The 23,998-nt window shown below is 40.7% G+C and overlaps 1 protein-coding gene across 4 annotated transcripts in view; it reads left to right on the top strand.

Moving 5' to 3' along the window:
* PACRG (parkin coregulated) overlaps positions 1–23,998 on the top strand; it is a 472,217-nt gene that overhangs the window by 993 nt on the left and 447,226 nt on the right. The window lies entirely within an intron of this gene.

Raw genomic sequence — 23,998 nt, 5'->3', positions numbered from 1 at the left:
TTTAAAAGAACTTCCAAAAATAATCATCAAAAACCTTTCACACGGTATTGGAAAACATTACCTTAGAAGCTTGGAATATTACCTTACATTTATTTTCTAGTGGCTAGTCCTTTAGCATGAGGATCGCAAATAGGAGTTGATCCACCAACCTTTACTTTCACTAACAGTATTTACAGAAGTAGTTCTATTAAAGTGTGTGGGACTTCTGCCATGAGTAAAGATTGCAATATCACACCCTGTGTAGTAAACCTTTCCTACAGTAATTGTTGCAACTGATTGCTTCCATTAAATTTAATAAATAAATCTCAACACTTCTGATAATGCTTCTCAGTTTCTAAGTGGGATGTGCTATTATGAGCACACAACATCTGTGCTCAAAGCTCTGGATTGGCTTTTTATTTGCTTTTGGGTACAGTTCAAAGTGTTGGCAACAGTCTTTCTCTTTCTCTCTTTTTAATTGCATATATGTTCCCAATAATAATTACAAAATGCATGAAAAAAGCCCTAGAAACTGATCTCACCCAGCCTCTGGAATTCATTATATATATCAAAATTTAGAAGAAAAACAAACAGACAAGTCTACCTTAAATATAATGAGAAGCATTGTACTCTGTAGACTATATCTGAGAAACAACATTTTCTCCTTCTGGAGGTCTCAGTTGGACTAACAGACAACAATAATTATGAGCAAAGCCCCTCCCAGCACTGACCTATTATCATGTAATAATAAAAACACATTTATTATTTAATGTTAGCAGCCAAATCAGTCATACCCAGGTGCTTAACTTTATGCATATGCATAATCAAATTAACTTCAGTAAGATTATTCATAGGGCATAAAGTTAAACACATGCATAAATCTTTGCCTAAATTAGGCCTTAAAGACACAAAACATGAAATGTAAAAAACAGGGCTATGACATAAAACAAGCATATGAACAAAAAGGATTAGGGGTTTGGAATGGCTGCCATATGTGGAGAGATTAATAAGACTGGGACTTTTTATCTTGGAAAAGAGACGACTAAGGGGGGGGATATGATTGCGGTCTATAAACTCATGACTGGTGTGGCGAAAGTAAATAAGGAAGTGTTATTAACTCCTTCTCATAACACAAAAACTAAGGATCACCAAATTAAATTAATAGGCAGCAGGTTTAAAACAAACAAAAGGAAGTATTTTTTCACACAGCGCACAGTCAACCTGTGGAACTCCTTGCCAGATGATGTTGTGAAGGCTAAGACTATAGCAGGGTTCAAAAAAGAACTGATAAATTCATGGAGGATAGGTCCATCAATAGCTATTAGCCAGGATGAGCAGGGTTGGTGTCTCTAGCCTCTGTTTGCCAGAAGCTGGGAATGGGTGACAGGGCATGGATCATTTGATGATTACCTGTTCTGTTCATTCCCTCTGGGGCACCTGTCATTGGCCACTGTCAGAAAACAGGATGGACCTTTGGTCTGATCCAGTGTGGCCATTCTTATGTTCTTATGAACCATCAACAAACTTGAATTTGAATCTGATTTTAGTGATCAGTATATAGAGAACTGTTTGTTAATTATTATTATTATTTTATTATTTTATTATTGCTTTTAATTCACAAAGTCTCCAGTCAGGATTTGGGCTCTGTAGAAACACAAAGAACTGTGTAATCACCACTCTGAGGAACTCAGAACTAGAATCTATGTGCTACCACATCTGAAAGATTGGAATCCTAACTTTCAACTGGCATAGAACATTTATCTCTAATTCTGGGGTTCATGAGTCCTCCATTTAGAACCCATAAGTATGTATTTCCTAGAACATAATTATGTTTTTCTAATAGTTCTCACATCTACAGTATGTGCTAGTAAGCTACAGGCCCTCATGTCCAAAACCTCATTTTTACATTTTCACCAAGATCAGCTGGTCTTTGATGCTCGTTTCAAATTTGTTCCCAATTTTGTTCAGGCTTTTCATTTAAACCAATCTATGACTTTGACTGGTATTTTTACCTGCAATCACATTCATCCCACATTCTCCATAAGATGAACATTAGACAGTTTCCGTCGTTTGATTTAGACAGGCCATAAATCTTTTGTGAATCCTATTTTCTCTTCTTGAGTCCTGTGAATAAGTTTAGTGGCATTTCCATCCTTCAAATTGTTGGGCAATTATTGGCTGCAAATGCACAGACATGAGTTCATGAGAAATTTTCTCTCTATATACCTCTGCTAGAATATTATATAAAGTTCTGAGCACCTTGGGTCAGGTCCACAAAAGGACCAAGGCATTGCAATGCTGAATGTTGCAGCACCTAATTTTTACGTGCTCAGAAAATTACAGGAACAACAAACACTGTGATTCACAAAGACTGAGGTTAGCATTTAGTCTCTCTATACAATTAATGGGGAGAGATAGGTACCAATTTGTGATCCACAAAAACCAGCATGCTAGGCATGGGAGCCCATCTCCTGGAGTTGGGAGGCTTAAGGTGTCTAAGCTATTTTCTGCAGGAATGAGTGAGGTGTCTGCCTTGCTCCACACAAGACAGCCAGAAGAGGTGGTGCTCATTGTATAACTGTGAGTCTAGTGGTTAGAGCACTCACCTGGGATGTAGAGCCCCACATTTAAGTCTCCCCTCTGCTGGCAGGGGAGAAAGGATTTAAACAGGGATCTTCTCTCTTTTTGGAATGTGCTCAAACCACTGGGCTATGGGATCTTCTGGTGTGGAGGTCCCTCAATTTCTCATGTTCTAGCTTTTCCACTGTAGATAAATAATTAAAGAGTGATTGGAGAAGGGGACTGGACCTGGAGTCTACCACATGGGTGCCCTACCCACCAGGCTACAAGTTATTCTTTCTCTCTCGTTGGTCCTATGACTTTTCCCCAGTGGATAAATCCTTGAATAGTCAGTGAATGAGAGAGAGATGAGAGATTCAGGTTCCAGTCCTCCTGCTCCAGTCACTCTTTTGTTATTTATCCATGGTGGAACAGCTTCAAAAGGAGAGACTAAGGGAGCCTGCCATCAGAATTTCCCAGAGCTCAGTGGTTAGAGCACTCTCCTAACAGTGGTAGATCTCTCTGCAAATTTTGAATGAGACCCGATCTGGCAGGTGGCTTCAGATGTTCTTCCACCTAGCCTCCCCCCAGTTTTTGGATTCTTCTGGGGCTAGAAGAGAGAGGGGCAACTGGACACCTAGAGTAAAGCAGCAACGTCACACTCAGAGGCAGAAACTTAGGCATGGAGGGAACTTTTTCCATGACAAGTTAGGTAGTGAGTGAGTTTAAGTGCCTGTGTTCGGTGTAAGTTTTATGACTCTCACTGCAGACAAAAAATGGGATTTAAGCACACAGTCTGGGGCTTAGGCCCCTAAGTACCTTTGTTGATCGGCACTCTTGATACTAGAAAAATACTGACACACTGGAGAGAGTGGAGGGAATTTCTAATCTTACTTCTTGCTGTTCTCCCAATGTTGGTAAATTAACTTGTAAACTTCCTACCATTGTTGTTATCTTATTTTTAGGTATTGCTTTCTATCATACACTTTATATATTGGGTAGATTGCATCTAATGTATCAGGAATGTTTTAAATAACAGCTCTCTCCTGTTTTCAGACCAACAAACCCCAGGCAAGTCCCAAGAAATGACATTCTTTCAGCCTTCAGCAGACATATGGGCTGTGGAAACCAGATAATTTCTTTTTAATTTGGTCTTCATGCTGAAGCTTTATCATCTAAAATCTTCTGTGCCTCAACATACATTTGTTTACCGATTATATAACACTTTCTTCCTCATATTGATCATTAATAACTTATAATTCACCATTACTTGCCACAAACATTTCTCCAAATTCTAGAGATGCTGAAATATATCTGTAAAGACTTTTAAACACCTTTTTTATATTAATAAAGGCAAGAAGAATTTGACCTTGGCAGAGAAAATGCAAAATAAAAAAGAAAGGGGTTTATTTTACAGCTTTTTTAATTCTAGAGATGTGGAGAACAAACTATATAACCACTTCAGTGAGTTTAAGGATTATTTTTTTAAGATCTTTCCTCCTCTCTGGATATATTCAGTTCACACAGATATTTGCATATCTTTGTATAAGCAATAGTATATAAAAGAATACTTGATTTAGTCTAGAAATTCAAAAGTTCTAGCAGGGCTTGAAAAAATTTACTCAATTCATGACAAGTGGAAAGCTTTGGCTGGTGAATATGGATACCTAAACTTTCATGCTTTAAGTGAATTAAAGTTATTTTTAAACAATTAGGATTCTAGCTGTTATGGTTTCTATTATGGTTATGACAATAACATTTGGATGGTTAACAGAATGTGAAAAAATGCAGTACTGTCTTCCTAGTCTTCAAACAAGTAAATCCACTGTCACTGCTATGGCTCCTAGCTCTGATAATCAACAGCAGAATGAAATTAATAATACAGCTGATAGTTAGAACACTGTGGGAAGTAGTGAAACTGGTAAGAATCATGGTGGTTTCTTATTGACAGAACTGTTGCTTGGGAGAGTTATAAACAACAGTATAGGCAGCCACTGGAGTTATTCTCATGGGAGAAAGACTCAAAAATGGAGATCAGGGAGTTGTAGAGTATTAGGTCCAGACGTGCAAAGGTGTTGCAACACCTAAATTTAAGGTGCTTAGAAAATCTCAAGAATTCACAAAGCCTGAGTTGGGTGCCCAGCCTCATAGAATGCATGGGGAGAGATCAATGTGTGATAATGGGACCCACAAAACCCACCATTTAAACTAGCCAATAAGAGTTATTGAGGAAGAGGAAATGTCCAAAGTGGAACAGATTTAACAGAAGAGATTGAGAGAAACTTGCATCAAAGTATTGCAAACCCTAGAGGTCAGGGCACTCTTCTGAGAAGTAGGGGAACTCTGTGCAAATACTTGCTCTCTCTAAAGCAGAAGGAGGAATTGAACCTGGGTGTGGTACATGTTGGATGAATGTACCAATTAGGGGTCTGTAAGTTGTAAGAGAGTCACCACTGTAGCTTCCTCTGGATGGCTTTTTAAAGGGGCCTCATCCAGTAGGCCAGCTCTTAGCATGCCAACCACATCAGCCCCTGCCTATCTTCTGCTGGTCTGAGAATTGTGCTGAGGCTAGGCATTATATAGGTGTCCAGTCACCTAGAGTGAGGAGTACAGCACATGCCCAGAGGCAGAAACCTAGATGGTTCAGGGACTTTTACTGCAAAAATGTAGATGCCAAGTAAGGCTTGGCTTTCTCTACAGAGTTAGGTCGACATAAGCAGCTTATGTCAACCTAACTATGTTCTTATCTACACTACAGTCTTGCTCCCGCCGATGTAAGTACCCCACCACACCGACATAATAACTGCACCTCCATGAGAGGCTTAGGGTTTATTTTGGTGTAGTTAGGGCGACACTGCATTCCTTACAGGGGTTGTTGGCTGTCTTGGAGCCATGACATTGACAAGAAAGCCAGCTCCTGTCTCCCCAGCTGGGCTGCTGTTAGGTCTCTGCTCCAAACCATGCTCCCATCCAGGCTCCTGGCTTGGGCTGCTGCCCGGGCTCCCCACTCCGTACTGGGAGCCCTGCTGTCCCTCAGCGTCCCTGCTACCCACCAGGAGAATGGCAGCTGACTGGACCTCAGACGGCTTTCCCCCTACTCCCAGCTGGGAGCAGCTCATCTCCTCCCCCGCTTCCAGCTCAGAGCAGGGAGGTAAGAAGCCTCTGGGGACAGTTGGGCTCCCAATGGGGAGCTACATGGAGCTAAGAGCCTGAGCTCTCAGTCCCACAGTCGATGGAAGCGCTCCTGGTGAGGACGCACACTATCGACAGGACAGTAGTGTGGACATTAGTAAGTACTGCAGTAGCTGTAAGTCGATCTAACAAGTCAATTTGAGATGGTAGTGTAGACATTCCCTGAGATTAGGTACCCACAGGGTTAAGTGGTAGCTGAGTGGGGGGAAGACTGTGGATCACAGTGGTGCCTGAAACTGGGATATAGATACCTAAGAGTTTTTGCAGATGTGGGGCCTTGTGAAAATTACTGGAATCCACGAAGCCTGAGTTAGGTGCCCAGGCAATATGTACTTAGGTATGGAAGCCGCAAAAGCCAGCAGGTAAGCAGCTCCCCATCTAAACTAAACAACAGCAGATGTGAATGAGAGGGTGTGTCCTATGCTCACCCTTCTCAGGGAGTTTGGTACTTACCTCTGCTTGGGATCTTTGGCCATGAACCTTCTCTTGGAATCATGTATATAAGCCATGTTATGCAAGAAATGCTGGAGGAACAGGCCATGGTAGTGTCCACTTTATAATTTTAACTCAGTGATTCAATACCACCCAGCCCCTGCTTCAATACCACCCTCTGCTCAATGGGGAGAAAGTAACTGAATGTGGATCTCCCACCTCTCAGGAGAGTGCCCTAGTTTTAGGATGTAGCTATTGAGTAGTCTGGTGTAGGGCTCTCTGAATATCTCCTTTTGAAACTGTTCTACTTTGTATAAATACTTAAACAGTCATTGGGCCAACAAGAGTGACAATGACTCTATAACCTTATGGTTAGGGTACCTACCTAGGCATGAAAGATACAGGGTCTACTCCCCCTGGTCCAACATGGAACTTGTTGGTGAAAGGTCTCCCATCACCCCAATAATAGATAGAAGCATTTAATCCTCTAGCTAGTATGGTAAAAAAATTCAAGAGTTCTCAGTTTTAGTACCCTGTGTTTAAAATGTATTACAGTAGAACCTGAGAGTTACTAACACCTTGGGAATAAAGTTTTTTTCATAACTCTGAGCGAAATATTATGGTTGTTCTTTCAAGTTTACAACTGGAACATTGACTTAATATAGCTTTGAAACTTTCCTGTGCAGAAGAAAAATGCTTCTTTTAACCATCTTAATTTAAATAAAACAAGTACAGAAATTGCTTTCTTACCTTTTCAAATCTTTTTTTAAACTTTCCCTTAATTTTTTTTAGTAGTTTACATGTAACACAGTACTGTACTGTAGTTGCTGTGGGGCTGGGGGGTTGACTGGTCAGTTCATAACTCTGGTGTTCATAACTCTGAGCTTCTACTGTAGTTTAGATAGCTTGCTTAATAGATATTCACCAGAAGAAAAATGTTTCTGATCCTGAAGTAACTGGGATCCCTTTTCTTTTTTCACATGTAACTTTTTACTGATCTAATATGTTTTTTTCTTCAAAAACTGTGGAACGGATGAATTGATATACCAAGTTAGACTAAAAATTCATGTAGTCCAATTTCCTGTTTCAAACAGTGGTCAGTACCAGATACTAAAAATACTCTCCTATAATAGACAATTATGTAATACTTTGCCTATGGGAGAATTTCTTCTTAACTCCAGAGTTAATTTAGTGGTTGGTTTATGTCCTGAAGCAGAAGTGGTATGATATTCCTTATGAACTTTTATACAAGCTAAGTAACTGCAAATATTCTTATTATTCATATAGATAATACTACACCCTGTCTCTGGAAGCCAACAAGGGAAGAAATGAAGAACAATAGGGAAATAAGGCTTCAATTCAGCAAAGCACTTAATCACATGTTTATGTGATTTGCTTAACTGGGGCCTATGAGAGAGGCAGACTCAAGCATCCACAGAATCAGTAGCATCTCATAAGCAGAGGGGTGAAGAGCAGCAAAAATAATTCCATCCCCCATTAAAAATCGGATACTTGCAAGTACTAACGGTCACACATTCAGTTTAAAGCATTGGTATTTTTATCTGAATAAGCAATGATTTGATTACACAGTCAAATCAAAGCACATGGAATTAGAAGTTTTCAGTCTAGGGTCTGAGAGGTTTTCTGGGCCCCTTCCAACATGAATTAATTGTAAGAAGACAAAAGTTCATATGTAATCCCCACTTCCTGTGCATTCCCATAAGCATGCCTTTAAGATGACATCAGAAGGGGATCCTGCTTTGATGTCTACCCTAGTATTCCTCCACTAGCTGTCATTTTCACATTTTGTATGCTCTCTAGAGTGCACAAAATCACATATTGCACATTCAAATAATACTAATGGGAGGAATTCAGAAAAAGAGATGACTATTCAGGATAAAGGGAAGACTCACTTTGGCTGAGGTTAAGGAAGGCCAAACAAGGAAAATGTTACTAGCCTGTCTTAAATGCTTTACTTTGTATTTCGACGGACAGTGTTTTAGATTTATGCCCTCCTTTACATACATTTGTCTGTAACTCTGTATATCCATGTATTTTTAAAAGAAGTTAGTAGACAATCAGATATTGCTTGTATGATGTGCATGATTTTTTAAATACTTTATTTCTAAATCAGAGTTTTGCAGAAATGCCAAAAGGTTGTAAGGGCTAATTGAGGATTAAGTTGGTTTAAATTTGGATTTTTAAAACGGAGTAATTGAGCAGAGATATTCATGTGCAAAAATAGTCTATGAAAAAATCTTAATTGGTGAAATATACACTTCTTTTATGGTCAGACATCCTCGAACACATTTTTTAAAGGTGAAGTTAAGATAACATCCACATATCAGTAGTCTGAGTGCCTATTATTTTAGAAGAATGTTAAAGTTTAAAAATCCCTTTAGGCTTTTGAGGGATCAAAGTAGTTGGGGGAGGAATTCTTCACTCTAGACACCTGAATGGTGCCCAGTAACAGCAAGAAAGTGGAGGAAGGGAGCTGTCATTACACAGGGGCCTGGGTGCAATAGGAAATAAGCAGGAGGATTGAGAAGGGGGTTGATAACTTTCCAGGGGCCTCTTGCATGGTGCCTGAGAAGAAGCATGAGGTGAAAAGAAGGAGCAGGGAAGGGAATCTTATACACTCTAATATGCTGCCCCCAGATGCCAAACTGTCCCTATTTTCCCCACCTTGCAGATCTTCAAAGCAGGGTTCCATTTTTGCTTAAGGAGTTCCATAGAGAAGGAAGACAGGGTTCTAACAGGAGTCTGTGGGGGTTAACATCTGTAGCGTCATTTTCTTAATTTCATTATTGCCATTTTTTGGATTTTATCACAAGTTGTGTAATATTTGATGTTTTTTCTTGAAGCCTCAGCTGCTGGAATCAAGAAATTGCATGAGGATCTCAGCTTACATTAAAAAATAATTTCTAGCCAGGGTGGTTCCAGAAAAAATCTTGAAAACATTACCCTAGTGTATCATAAAAGCTCTGAAACTAAAAAGCCAATAAAAGGAACCTACGATTAAAAAAAAACAACTCATGATTTTGAGGGCCTACCTCATGATTTTTGAATGATTTGGGATGGCAATATTGCAGTTTTGCTCACCTGGGTCTATTCAGAAGGCCTCCACAAACATTTCCAGCTGATCTCTCTGCCTTGGCTTCTAGTGAATATGTATATTTTAGCTGTCATAATACATAAACTCCTTGTACAATTCTCTTTAAATATGATAGAAAAATTCTACCTCATCTCTATAGGTAACATACTCATGATGAGATTGCTATTATTTTTATGTTTTGTAAGGTAGTACCGACATTGTTTTATAATAGAAATTTAATTGCTACCTTAACTATGGATCACTGCTGTTCTATAATCTGGAGAATGATCAAATGGAAGTCTACTAAATGTACAAAAAGAAGTCTCCCTTTAGATTGAGAGTAAATATGAAAAATTTCAGCCCAGTGTAATTTCACTTTGTCTTTTTCAGAAAGTTATAAGCACCTAAAAATCAGGGCTGCTTATGAAAAGACCTTTTAAACCAGAACTATAGCATTCTTTCTACAATATTATGATAATATAACCAGAAAAATATATTTAATGCTAGATATTATAACATCATTCATCAGAGCTCAAATTTCATAATGTATTTTTAATCTAGAATTTTTATGGCTTACTGATGTTTATGGCTTAATGATGTTTCTCTTCAGAAAATATTCATAATATTGCTGTTCTTGAAATTAGTCACTAATTTTTTATAAATATGGGGGAGAATTGATTTATTTTTCATAAATATAAGAATGAGATTTGTTTCATATTCTTGAGCGTGAAGAAATGCATGCTTCTCAGTTACACATTTGAATCACCAGTCTGTCTTTTATAATTTAGTCATATGACTGAAAACGGATAATAAGCAGATTGTCAGTTAGCACCCTCATCATATCATTGATAGACATTTTTTATTATCTTAAATCATTTCATTTATTTTATTCACAATATTTTACATAGTGAGAAAACTTGGAAAGTTTTACATTTTATAGGTAGATGAACTAGATGTAAATTATTTTGAAACATAATGACACACGTTTCAAGATGCCTTTGCAAATCAGTTCTTTATGAACTAATGTCATAAACAGATAGTTAAGGGTTAATGTCTCTTTTACCTGTAAAGGGTTAAGAAGCTCAGTGAACCTGGCTGACACCTGACCAGAGGACCAATAGGGGGACAAGATACTTTCAAATCTTGGTGGAGGGAAGTCTTTATTTGTGCTTTTTGTTTTGTTCGTTGTTCGCTCTTGGGACTGAGAGGGACAGGACATACACCCAGGCTTTCCCTATCTTTCTGAATCAGTCTGTCATGTCTCAAAATAGTAAGTAATAGCCAGGCAAGGCGGATTAGTCTTATGTTTGTTTTCTTAACTTGTAAATGTGTCTTTTTGCTGGAAGGATTTTTACCTCTGTTTGCTGTAACTTTGAATCTCAGGCTGAGGGGGGGTCCCTCTAGTCTATATGAATCTGAGTACCCTCTAAAGCATTTTCCATCCTGATTTTACATAGATAGTTTTTACTTTTTCTTTCTTTAATTAAAAGCTTTCTTTTTAAGAACCTGATTGATTTTTCCTTGTTTTAGAATCCAAGGGATTGAGTCTAAACTCACCAGGGATTGGTGGGGGGGAGAGAGGGGGATGGTTAATTTCAATTTGTTTTAAGATCAAAGGAGTTTGGATCAGTGTAGCCTCTCAGGGTAACCCAGGGAGGGGAAAGTCTGGGAGGGGGAAAGGAGGGGGGATGGTTTATTTCTCCTGATTTTAAGACACAAGGGGTTTGGGTCTTGGGTTCCCCAGGGAAGGTTTTGGGGGAACAGAAAGTGTGCCAAACACAGACTTCTGGCTGGTGGCAGCATACCAGATCTAAACTAGGAATTAAGCTTAGAAGGGTCCATGCAGGTCCCCCACATTTGTACTCTAAAGTTCAAAGTGGGGGAAAAAAACCTTGACAACTAAAAAATAGCATATTCACACTGAACCATTATTTTAAATATGACTTACAGAGAGCACTATAAGTTCTGTCCATTGAAGTATTGGAATACAATACTTAAAACTTTGCAAAATTGCACATAATTGTAAAACAGCTTATACCTGACCCCTCCTGCCATAAGGTTCTGATCATACTGGCAGAAGCAGATGCTGTGATGACATATCAGAGTGGGAATCAGTAATTGGGGCAAGGCAGCATGCTGGAAGACCTAAGAATGAAAATACTCTTTAGTTTTCAAATAATAATTATGCTTTGACTGATTCTCTAAACTTTGCCAAAGAGGTATTCAGCCCTACTGCTGAAGTTAATGGAGGACAATTTGCCAACCACCTTTAAGAGGTGCTATTGTTATTCTATAGTTTATATGATTAAGTGTTGTTCACTCAGTGGGTCAATAATGATGTTGGTGACATTCTGGCCCCCAAAGTCAATGCCAAAACTTTAATTGATTTCAGGAGGGTCAGGATTTCACCTGATGGTCTTACTATAATTAACTTATAATCAATAGACGTCATAGTCTATTACGTGGCCCAGGACCAGCCCTATACCAAATGGTGCCCCAGGCGAGGAGCATCTTTTGTTAAATGTTTGAATACCTTATTTTCATTGTATTTGTAGCCCATTTCATGACTTTGATGCAAGATATGCATGCATGATTTATTCCTGTCATATAAGACGATAAATACAGATCTGTAAATCTGTATTTATTCATGCCATATATAAAAAAATAAAGAATTCATTTTCTCTAAGCTTATAGAAACTTTTTTAATTAATATCAAGAAATTGAACTCTGCATTAACATTGGGTGGACCAGTATTAAATAGTGTTACAGTACGCTTATTCCTGGGGGAATTCTGCACTACTGCAGCGCAGTAGAAAAATGACCCCTGTAGATTCTCTTTGCTTCCTTGCAGAAAATGGTTTCTGTGGGGACGCAAAGAGAAGCTGCACCAGTGCTCACTCACCCCTCCCCGGCAGCTCAGACAAGTCTTTCTGGGCTGCCGGGAAGAGGTAAATCACTGGAGAGAAAGAGGCCTGGGGATGCACTGGCCACCCAGGGAAATGAGTCCAAGCTGGGCGGGGTGGAGGGGTGGAGGGGAAGAAGAGAATGGAGACGAGTTTCCCCCCCTGCCCTGCACAAAGCAATCGAGGCTAGGTCAAATCAACCCCCCAAAACTTCCCCTGGCTGCAGGAAGCTCTGCACCGTGGGGTTGGGGAGCTTGGTGGGGGGGAGGTCTGGGTGGAGAGGTGAGGTTCAGCAGTGGGATTGTAGAGGGGGTGTTCCGAATGCACAGTAGTTGGCTGGATAGGGGCAGCAGCTCCCCGTACAGTGACCCCCTGCCCACACACCTAGAACCTCCTACCTAGCCCCCCCCATCAGGAGCCCCCTGCACACAGAACCCCTCACTGAGTCCCCTGAACCCCTACCCCACTGAGCCTTATTCTCTCCATCAGGAGCCCACAACACCTGGACACCCACCCCACTGAACCCCAACCAGCTTCACCTTGACCCCCCTCATCCTACCAAGCCTCTTTCTCCCACTACCCCCTACTAAGCCCTAAACACCTTCAGCTGGACTCCCCTGAGTCCCCTGTTGTCCATTTCCTCTGCATCCAAAACCCCACACCAAGCTCCCATGCATCCAGATCCCCCTCCTCAGACCTCCCATCGAGCTCCCCACACCCAGATTGTGCCACACAGAAACCTTGAGAGAAACCTGGTACCCTTGAGGGAATTCTGTACTAAAAAATTTAAAAAAATTAAAATTCTACAAAGTTCTGCATATTTTATTTGTCAAAATAACACAGAAACACAACAACAATATAATCATACCATTTTCAATTATTTTGGTAATTTATTTCAAAATACTTGTAAGCAAATAATTTAAAATGGTGTGATTATATTGTTGTTGTGTTTCTGTTATTTTGACAAAATATGCAGAACTTTGCAGAATTTTAAAATATTGTGCACAAATCTTTTAATTTTTATGGTGCTGAATTCCCTCAGAAATAAGTGGATGATAGCCTTAGAATGTTAACCCTCATCCTTTAGTTCAAAAGGTCAATTTTCTTGCCTTTTCCCTTGTAAACTGAAGCACAGCATCAAAGAGATCCAAAGACTGGCCAATGTAATTTTAAAACAATAAAATAGCAAGTGATGTCTCCTGTCGGCCATCATAGATCAAAGATATATTTTAATGAGCCTGAGCTTTGAAAAGCTGCATTTACCACTCACAAGTGTGACCAGCAGCGTTAGCAGAATCCTCAAAGCTATCCACACATTAGGAAAAGTGTCCTTCAGCCCTGCATCATGAATGAATTGGAGAACTTGGAGTGGAGAGTGCTTCCCATATGACAAAATATATTGCATGTTCTCCAATTCAACATAGTCGTCTTTATCATTGATGTCTGAACATTCCTCATGTCTCAGTGTGCAATGAAGGTCCATACAATTGTTAAAGAGTGTTTTTCTGTCTGGCAGCAGCTTACGGAGGTCATACAAAAACCTCAGTTTTTTTCTTGATGCATCATTTTTCTGAATCTTTCTTTGATGAACACTCGAGTAATGTCAATAAGCAAGGGAAAAAAACTTTCTGTTGAATTTTTCTTCCAAGCTTCTGATCATCTCATCTCTGTCCTTGTAACCAAACTGTCTCTTCTTCTGATGAATACAAGTTTCCTTGAAGACAAGCTCAACTCCTAAGTTTTCCTCCATTTCTTTGGCAGCAGCGATGGCATCTTCAAATCTGTTGTCTCTGTAGGCCACAACAAAATCAAGGCAGCTTCTCAAAGAAGTAGTGGTCATGATGTCCATTGACTGAATTTATAATACCTTGCTTACAGCATTTACTGAAAACCCAGAATATCACGCCAAACCACAACTGAGACCAGAAATTTGAAGTCAATGATCTGCGTTGCCAAGCTTTGCACCTCGTGTCAGATTCTGTCCTTGTCTTTACTTGACCGCAACCTTTCCATCAGGCTGTGGTAGACTTCAGTCACTTGGTTTCTCACTAGCCTTATGCTGTCAATGCAGCTCTCCCAGCAAGTGTCACTTAGCACCTTCACAATCAGATTTGTAACATTGTCTGTGAGGATCTTCCACCTGATAATTGATGCTGAAAACAGGTTGCATAGCCTATGCAGTACTCTGAAGAGAGATACTGAATCTAAAGAAAATGACCCTGTATCTGACGCAACAAGGTTAAGGGAATGGCATTCGCAAGGCATGAGAAAAGTTCTTAGATTCAGCGCAAAGATCCTTGCCTGAACACCATTGTTTCTTCCCTTCATGTTGTGCTGTTATCACAGCCTTGGCCACAGCAGTCCTGAAGCTTTATTTTATTCTCATTCAAAATGTTCATAAATAGTTCTGTTACGCCTTTTCCAGTAGAGTCGTCCAGAGATCAGAAACAGATAAAAGTATTCCTTTACTTAGGTACAGCCGTCCTCCTACTCAACAAATCTTAGTATAAATGACATCTTTTCACTGTGACCTAACATCAGGAGTGCAGTCCATTATTGTGGTGTAATACTTCACTTTGCCAAGCCGCTTCAATATGTTATCAAGCACCTTCATGAATAGTCCTGGAATTATTGAAGTTAATGAGGATGCTCATGGAGAATGGTTCAAAAAAGAACTAGATAAATTCATGGAGGATAGGTCCACCAATGACTATTAGGCAGGACAGGCAGGATGGTGTCCCTAGCTTCTGTTTGCCAGAAGCTGGGAATGTGCAACAGGGAATGGATCACTTGATGAGTAACTGTTCATTCCCTCTGGGACACCTGACATTGGCCACTGTTGGAAGACAGGATACTGGTTTAGATGAACCTTTGGTCTGACCCATATGGCTGTTGTTATGTGTTTAAAGTTAAGCACATTCTTAAATATTTTCCAAAATTGGGTCTGAATGTTCAGCACTTTGCAGGACTGAGCCATTATAGGATATAAATATGTTATTGTTATTCTGACATTTATATTTAAAAGGTAAAGCTCTTGCAACACAGTGTTTATAGACTTGATCCTTTTGGGGCATGTGATTATGTCACCAGTGAATTTTGTTAAAAATGTTTGTAATATTTTTTGGTGGGCAGCATCAGTGCAATTAATGTTATAGTTGAGAAGGTGTTCTAAAATGCATGGTGGTTAGTTTATATTAAGATTACTTTGGGGGTGGGGTTCAGCCTCTTTTTCTTTGTATACAAAGTTGTGTTGTCAACATAAAATAGCAACAACTATAAAACCAACAAACAGCCTCATTTTGTATTAGAAAAACTGCTGGATATTTTTTGAGAAGCACAATAGCAAAAATGCTGTGGAAAAATTGAATGGTTCCTCCAGCAATAGTTGTGTCCTTGATAAATTTGACATTCATGTAAGCAGTTTGCCGTGGGTTTTCATTTTGATAGAATAGTTGCATTATTTTTGCTAGAAAATTTACTGCTCCTTGATAACTATTTCTTAGATAAAATACATGTCAGATAAGATAAAGTACTTCATCATAAAAGGGGCAGCATGAGGGCGTAATATGCTGAGGGGCTGCTGTCTAGAGATCCTGAGTTTCTTAGTTACATTCCTAGCTCTGCTGGTTATATTGGAATTTGCAGCTATAAGAAGCATCAAGCTTGTAGTTCCTGAAGTGTTAAATAAAGGGATTGCTCATTAGGGTATGTCTACTCTTGCCATTTAAAGCAGAAAAAGTCCCTTTTTTGTGCAAAAACCGTGGGAGCGTCTACACTTGCCAATGACTTTTTGCAGTGAAACTCAGAAGTTTCACTGCAAAAAGAAAACCACCTCCATGAGAGAGCTCTTACCAGTGATGCTTTTGTGGTGATGTGTAAGTGAAGACACGTTCTTTCTGTTTACTGTGCTCTTAGCCTCTGCAGGATATCCCATAGTGTCTAGGTGACCACTCTGGCCAGCAGTTCTGCTGCTTTGACACCAGGTAAATAGACATTCACTCCTCCCTTCTAAAGCCCCAGGAACTTTGAAACTCCCCTTCCTGTTTTCTTGGCAAGTGTTCACTTATCATCCGATCATGTGACAATGTCTGCTCCACGAAGCAAATGATCCCCTTCTTGGAGCAATGCTGAGTTACTGGAGCTGATCAGTGTTTGGGGAGAGGAGGCTGTGCAGGGACCCAGGATGGCCCGCAATCACTGCCCCCTTCCCACAGATCTATCATCAAAATGGAAAGAGCTGCACTGTGGGATAGCTGCCCTCAGTGCGCTTCTCTAATTGGGGATGGAAGTGCTGCAAATGTAAACACTATCTGATGCCTGTGGAAGTAAGTGAGTATGCAAACCAGCACTTTTCTTTCACCAGTTCCCCATAACCATTTAAACTGACAGCGCAAAACCTCTGCAAGTGTAGAGGCTTGTTTACACTACGAAATTAGGTCAAATTTGTTTAAGTCGACATTTAGCCTCCAATTTTACAAAATTGATGCTGTACATCCCCTCTGCACATTCCATCAGCGGAGTGCATCCCCTCTACCATGGCTAACATTCACTCACGGAGAGATGCACTGTGGGCAGCTATCCCACAGTTCCTGTTGCCAGTTGGAATTCTGGGTTAGTCTCCCAATGCCTACGGGGACAAATACATTTTCGCGAGTTGTTTTGGGTACATATCATCAGCCTCCCATGATGCATTTGGCTCCTCCCTCCCTGAAAACAACGGCAAACAATCATTTTCATGCCTAAGCCTAGGTTACTCTTGCAGATGTCATAGCACGGCAAGCATGGACCCCGCTTAACTGTACACTGTTGTTGTGAGTGTCGCAAACACCTCACGCATCTTCCTGCGGTATTTGCAGAGCCTAGCCAGAATGTGATGCCACGCAAATAGCTATGCTGGAAGCCTTGGAATGGAGCAATTTGCAGAGGCTGGCTGTGGCAGCCGGGCATGTTGACACAGTGGAACACCCTTCTGGGCTGGGGAAACAAGCACAGACTGGTGGGACCGCATAGTTATGCAGGTATGGGATGAGGAGCAATGGCTGCATAACTTTTGAATGCACAAGGCCACTTTCACGGAACTTTGCAAATTGCGTTCCCCAGCCCTGAAGCACAGAAATACCAAAATGAGACCTGCTCTGACAGTTGAGAAGCAAGTGGCAATAGTCCTGTGGAAGCCTGCAATGCCAGATTGCTACTGATCAGTCAGGAATCAGTTTGGAGTGGGTAAATCTACCATGGGGGCTGCTGTGATCCAAGTAGCCAGGGCAATCAGTTCACTTCTGCTAAGAAGGGTAGTGACTCTGAAAAAGGTGCAGGATATAGTGGATGGCTTTGCTGTGATGGGGTTCCCTAACTGTGGTGGGGTGATAGATGGAATGCACATCCCTATCTTGGCACCAGACCATCTTGCCAAAGAGTACATAAACTGCAAGCGCTACTTCTCAATGGTGTTGCAGGTGCTAGTGGATCACCAGAGCTATTTCACTGACATCAACATGGGATGGTCGGGAAAGATACATGATGCACGCATCTTGAGGAACTCCAGTCTCTTCAGAAAGCTGCAAGAGGGAACTTTCTTCCCAGACCAGAAAAATGTTGAAATGCCAATAGTTATCCTTGGAGACCAAGCCTACCCCTTGCTCCCATGGCTCGTGAAGCCATACACGGGCAGCCTGGACAGCAGTAAGGATCAATTCAACCATAGGCTGAGCCAAGTGCAGAATGGTGGTAGAATGTGCCTTTGGATGTTTAAAGGGGCGCTGGCGCAGTTTACTCACTAGGTTAGACCTCAGCGAAAGCAATATTCCCATTGTTATTGCTGTTTGCTATGTGCTATATAATATCTGTGAAAATAAGGGGGGAAAGTTTCTGACGGGGTGGGAGGTTGAGACATATCGTCTGGCTGCCAATTGTGAGCAGCCAGACACCAGGGCAATAAGAAGAGCATATTGAGGTGCACTGCATCTCCGAGAGGCTTTGAAAACCAGTTTCATGAATGATCCAACACTGATGTGACAGTTCTGGGTGTTGTTCCTTACCAAGCTGCCCCCTTTTTTGCTTTTATTGCCCTGTAAACTAAACCCCCACCAACCACATTGTGCACGGTGAATAAAGAGCCTCTTGTCCTCAATTCATGCATTTTTGTTATGATAACAAACACTGAACAGAGACAGCAATAAATAGCAAATATAACCCAGTGTAAAGACCTGATAACACGGGGGGAAGGGGCAAGGACACATAGCTTACTACAATTGCACTGTCTAGCAAACAGAGCTGTGGGAATGAGAGCTTTCTGCTCCATGAACTATCCCCTGGAGCTGAGTTCAAGGCATAACAGAGCTTCCCCTCCCTCCCTCACCCTGCATTCTAGGACGTCTGGGAGAGGAGGATACTTTATGAGGTAGGCAGCTGGTAGGATAGCTCAGTGGTTTGAGCAATTGGCCTGCTAAACCCAGAGTTGTGAGCTCAATCCTTGAGGGGGCCACTTAGGGATCTGGGGCAAAAATCAGTACTTGGTCCTGCTAGTGAAGGCAAGGGCTGGACTCAATGACCCTTCAGAGTCCCTTCCAGTTCTATGAGGGAAAAAAAATTGGGTGCAGTGGGACTCTAAGGTCTCGCTGCCTTTCTTGCATCTCAGCCAGATGCCTAAACATGTCCATTTGCTCCCCCATAAGCTGCAACATCTCCTCTTGCATGTTATGCTCTTATTCCCTGCATGCTTTCCTGCCCTCTTGGTCAGTGTGCACACTCTCCGACAGTGTAAGCATTCAGCTGGGCCTTGTCAATCTCGGAGGAACGCATCAAATCACAGAACATGTCTTCCTTTGTCCACTTTTTTCGCCTTCTAATCTGGGACAGCCTTTGTGCTGGTGTGGAGGAAGCACCCACAGACAATGTTGCAGCTGCAAGGAAAAACATACATTGCTGAAAACAAAAGGTTAACTATTGCAATGAGTGAAATAATTCACAGCAGTATATACATTCTCTGAGGTATACGGTCACATTTTGTTTTCTAAAAGAAGGGCCTTCCAGTAAGGTACAACACATGGCAGAGCACTGGGCAGCAGATTTCAGTTTGCAGGCAGGCAGGCAGGCATGGTAAGCACACAAGAAAGGTTAGGTGGTGTGAGGCCATATCTGGGGACATTTTTTAGTGGGGAATCTCTTGGCAGATTAACAGGCTTGTCCAGGGATACTGGCCACCACTGTATCCCAATTGTTTACCTCAAATTAAACATTAACCACAATTGCATTTAACCCCTGTAGTGTTATTACAAGTGTGCACTCATCAGAGATGCCTTCCCCACCATCACAGTCCTGCAACAGTAGGCCCTAGGAGGGGATTGGCTCCAGAGTTAGGAAAAGGTCCTGGCTGTTGGGAAGAATGGATACTCTACTTGCCTGCTGCACATTCTCCTCCTCCTTCTCTTCCTCATCAACAATGTCTTCCTCATTGTTACCTGTGGCCGTCTGGGACCCCTGGGATGTATCCACAGAGAGTGTTGGGGTACTGGTGTCCCCGCCTAGAATTGAATGCAGCTGCTCATAGAAGCAGCATGTTGGTGGCTCAAAACCAGAGTGACTATTTGCCTCCCTTGTCTTCTGGTACGCTTGACTGAGCTCCTTTATTTTCACACGGCACTGCTGTGTGTCCCTAGTAAAGCCTTTGTCCCCCATGCCCTGTGCAATTTTGTCATAGATGTCAGTGTTCTTCTTCGGGTTCAGAGCTCTGCTTGCACAGACTCTTCTCCCCACACAGCAATCAGATCCAGTGTCTCCTGTACGCTTCATGCTGGAGCACATTTGTGGACCTGAGCAGGCATAGTCAGCTATGGTTGTGAGTCCTCTGCAACGATCAAACAGGACACTGAAATTCAAAAGTTCCTGGGGATTTTCCTGTGTACCTGGCTGAAGTGCAGTGGAGTTGAAAGTGCTGTCCAAAGCGGTCACATTGGAGCATTCTGGGACACCTACCGGAGGTCAAACCAGTTGAATTACACAGCACTGTGTCTACATTACCCTTAATTCGACCCAGGAAGGTTGACTCTAGCGCTACTCCTCTCAATGAGGTGGAGTACAGGCATCAATTCTACAAGCCCTTTAGGTTGGCAGAAAGGGCTCGGTAGCATAGAATTAAGGTACATGTCACTGCAGCTTTAACTCTGCCCTCTTTGAGAGATGTTCCAATATATATTTTACACATATACTCATACTCTGCCTTTGTAGACAGTGCAGAACATTCAGGAAACAGGGACATAACCTATACCTGCCCTGCACTCAAACACTTAGCCACTTCCACAGAAACAACCCCACATTTAATAAATGTTACAACCTCTTCACTATTAGGCACAGGATGCCATTGAATACTATACTTTCATTTATCCATCATTAAACCCACATACTGTTATCATATCCCATCTTGCTGCTGACGGCAAGAAGACTGCTATATACTGCTACCGACATAACCTTCAGAACTAATAGCTGATATGAGGCATACTGGATTTCTCTAGGTACACATGTACCTCTTTCCTATGATCACACACAAATGCAGTCAGAGAGAGGGCGATCAGACCCTCCCAGAGGTGCAGGGCCCTCCAAATGTCCTCTTATCACAAATCACCACTCTTCCAAATTGCTCCATCTAATTCCTTCACTATTCAATTTGTCTACACCTCATCAAGTGGATGCAGGAATAATCCATGCAGATAAATCTCAGCATCTATTTCCAGTTCCAGTTGGCAGAGTTAAAGTTGTGTTGGCATTTATCTTAATTCTGCATTTTCTGGTTTTCAGAGGTTTGAGTTTTGCTGAACTCTATTTTCTGGAAGAGCACGAGTTAAAGGCAACTTTAATTTTGTTGTCAATGAATATATATAACAAAATTTCAATTTGTATTAAAATTAAATATTGGTTGCCTTTAAACTAGCAAGGAATAAATTTGGAGTCTAGTTTTAGAAAGCATTTTGAAGAGGAGTGCACCTGCATGCTTGTGGCTTGGTTTGGTGCCTACTTAATTAATCATTATGAACCTCATTACAGAGTCTGCTAATTGAGACCTTTCTGTGATTGGTTGAAATGTACAGTATACATTGTAAGAACTAGCAGTAATGGTGATGTAAACCCTAATTAAAGAGTACAGTGTACTTACTGTCTTTTGTTCATCTTCCTTCTTTAGATTTTTCTCATATGGATAATATACCCAGTATTTTCTCAGTTACAACTACTAAATAGTATACAGTATTAAGTAAAAAATAATTTTTGTTCATATTGTTTGACCTTATTTTTTCTGTGTGCTATCTTAACCCTACGACAATGAAAATCTATCCAAATCCTAACAGTCTCTTAAAGTACTGAGTTTATGATGGAATTCATTCCTGAAATTATTATTCGGGCAAAAGTAATTTCAATGGAAGTTTTACCTCACTCATGAGTACCTGGTTGACCCCTTAGTTTGTCTCTGTAGAATGAAATATTGAGTCATACAAAAGAGATCTTTTTAAAAAATGGATATATCTTTCTAGATTAACATTTTAAAAATTTTATAAAAATATTTTTAAAATCTGATGGTCTAGAATTGGTTAACTATTCCTGTAAACGTTGTTTATATAGAATCAGGGATATCAATCATGGTCGTAAAATGTTAAGTAAATATAGTAGTGAGGCAAAAAGCAACCAAAGTGCAATGAGAATTTGGCCACTAAAGTTGCTAAACAAAATGTTCACAGAATTAATCTAGTATACTGCATTAGAGAGTCATAGATCAATTAACATATACGTAGTCTTTTGTAGAAAACAAATGGATTGATTGTAGTTTCTTTAATAATTAATTGTTTTTCATTTAAAATAAAACAAAGTAATTCAGAGTGCACAGGTCTTTCCTGAGCCAATTCCAGTTAAGGTCACCAATACAAAGTAGTTTTTAAGAAGTGAAACTTGTGGGAGTTAATTAGTAAATTAGATGCTGGAGAAAATAAATGTGTCCAAGTGAGAATTATGTTGTTCTCTTGGGCTGAATTATGAGTTCAAATGATGATTTCTGTACTCTTGGATACATCAATCTAGATTGATTGCTTGTAGGTTAAATGTCCCAAGTGATGGTGAGTAGCATTAGTCAGATTGAAGCAAAGTTAGCGGTGTCACTTTCTGTCTCCTGTGTCCACACTGTTCACTTTACCTCACCAGGAGGTGGTTCCAACAGAGTGCTGTTGTGTGACAGAAAGAAAATCCCAAAAGTCAGAAAACACACAAACCAAGAAAAAAAGAATCCTACTTATGAGAATCCCCATAAAGTTACTATTGTAAATCTGTCTGTCTCCAGGCCTACAAACTGACAGTCAACACTGTGTTATAGTCACCTGATAATCCTGGACTTGCCGTTTTACGGCTGATCAACTTTTTTTAGAAAAAGCCATTATGGCAGCACAAAAGCCCTTGGAAGAAAGTCTCCTGTTCATCGTATTGCTTAAAAAGTGTATATGATCTTACTCTAGTGAGATGAGGATGCAAGCATGTCTTTTTTTAATCAAACTCTGGCTGTCAAGATTAGAAAACCTGCTATTTTTCAGAGAAAATCAAAACAAATGCTCTCCCTTTCCAATGCAATTAATTCTACATAACCAAGCAGGCATCAGAGATAATGGAACTTTAGGAGGAACCTAGAGTAACTGACCATAAGGACAGGACTCCCTTTTTAGATTTATATCAGATTATATAGCAATTCCAGCAGTTTCCTTGTCCCTATAACATTGTCATGTCCTTCATGTTAACCTACATCAAAGTCTACTCAACTCTTTCACTGCACGCTGTTGCTATCCACTGTCCCCTTCTTGTTTCTTCTCTGACTTATTTCTTTTTCTCTCCCTCTCTTTCCAGTCCTTCACCTTTGTCCTTGGTGACTTAAATTCTCACTTAGATGGTACATCTGATCCTTAAGCCTCCCATTTCTTTACTCCTTAAATCCCAATTTGGTCTTCAACCTTGAATGAGTTCTCCCCTCCTGAATTCTTTTGACCTCATCTTTATCCAGCACTCTTTCCTCTCTGACCTTTCAATCTCAGAATTTCCTCTTTCTGACCACTTTTCTCTTTTGGTGTCACTCACTCCATTCCAGCTCTCCATCTTTCCCCCACTCTTGTGACCTCTGAAACCATCAACAATCCTGATTTTTTTTCTTGAAGTCCTAAGCTCTTTCCTACTTTCTCTCTCTTCCCTTTTTGTCACTGACTCTGTGCTCGACTCCCTCAACTCTTCCATTTACCCTTGACTCCTTTGCCCTTCTGCCTCATCCAGTGATTCTCGCTACAGACCCCAACCTTAGCTTGCACCTGTCACCTGATATTTCTGCTTCTGTTTCCACACTGCCGAGCACTGCTGGAGGAAAACTAGAGACCCAACTGACTTTACTCTTTAAAAATTTGTCCTGTCCTCTTTCAACTGTGTCACCTGCGATGTCAGTAAATATACGTCTCCCTCATTGACACTTCAATCCATAACAGCTGTTGCCTGTTTGCCACTTTTGACTAAATTTTCAGGCCAGCCTGCCTGCCTTCATCCTCTCCTCTGTCAAGACTTTACCAGCTTCTTTAAGGAGAAAAATCAACAAAATCCAATACATTCCCTTCCTTCCCTGCTTTCCCTCTCTTGTGAATCCATTTCAATTTCATTTCCACTGGCTTCCCTTCTCTGAAACTGTTCTTACCAAAATTTCCAGTGGTCTTTTCCTATCGAGATCTAATGACCTCCATGTCCTCCTTTATCTTTCTCCTGCCTTTGTCATGGCCATTCGTTCTTTCCTCTTTAGTATTCTATCCTCTCTTGAATTCTGTGGCAATGTTTCTCA

The sequence above is a fragment of the Gopherus flavomarginatus genome, chromosome 4, assembly GCF_025201925.1.
Source record: "Gopherus flavomarginatus isolate rGopFla2 chromosome 4, rGopFla2.mat.asm, whole genome shotgun sequence".
Classification (NCBI taxonomy): Eukaryota; Metazoa; Chordata; order Testudines; family Testudinidae; genus Gopherus; species Gopherus flavomarginatus.
The sequence above is the reverse complement of the archived record's forward strand: the minus strand, read 5'-3'. Positions and strand labels throughout refer to the sequence as shown.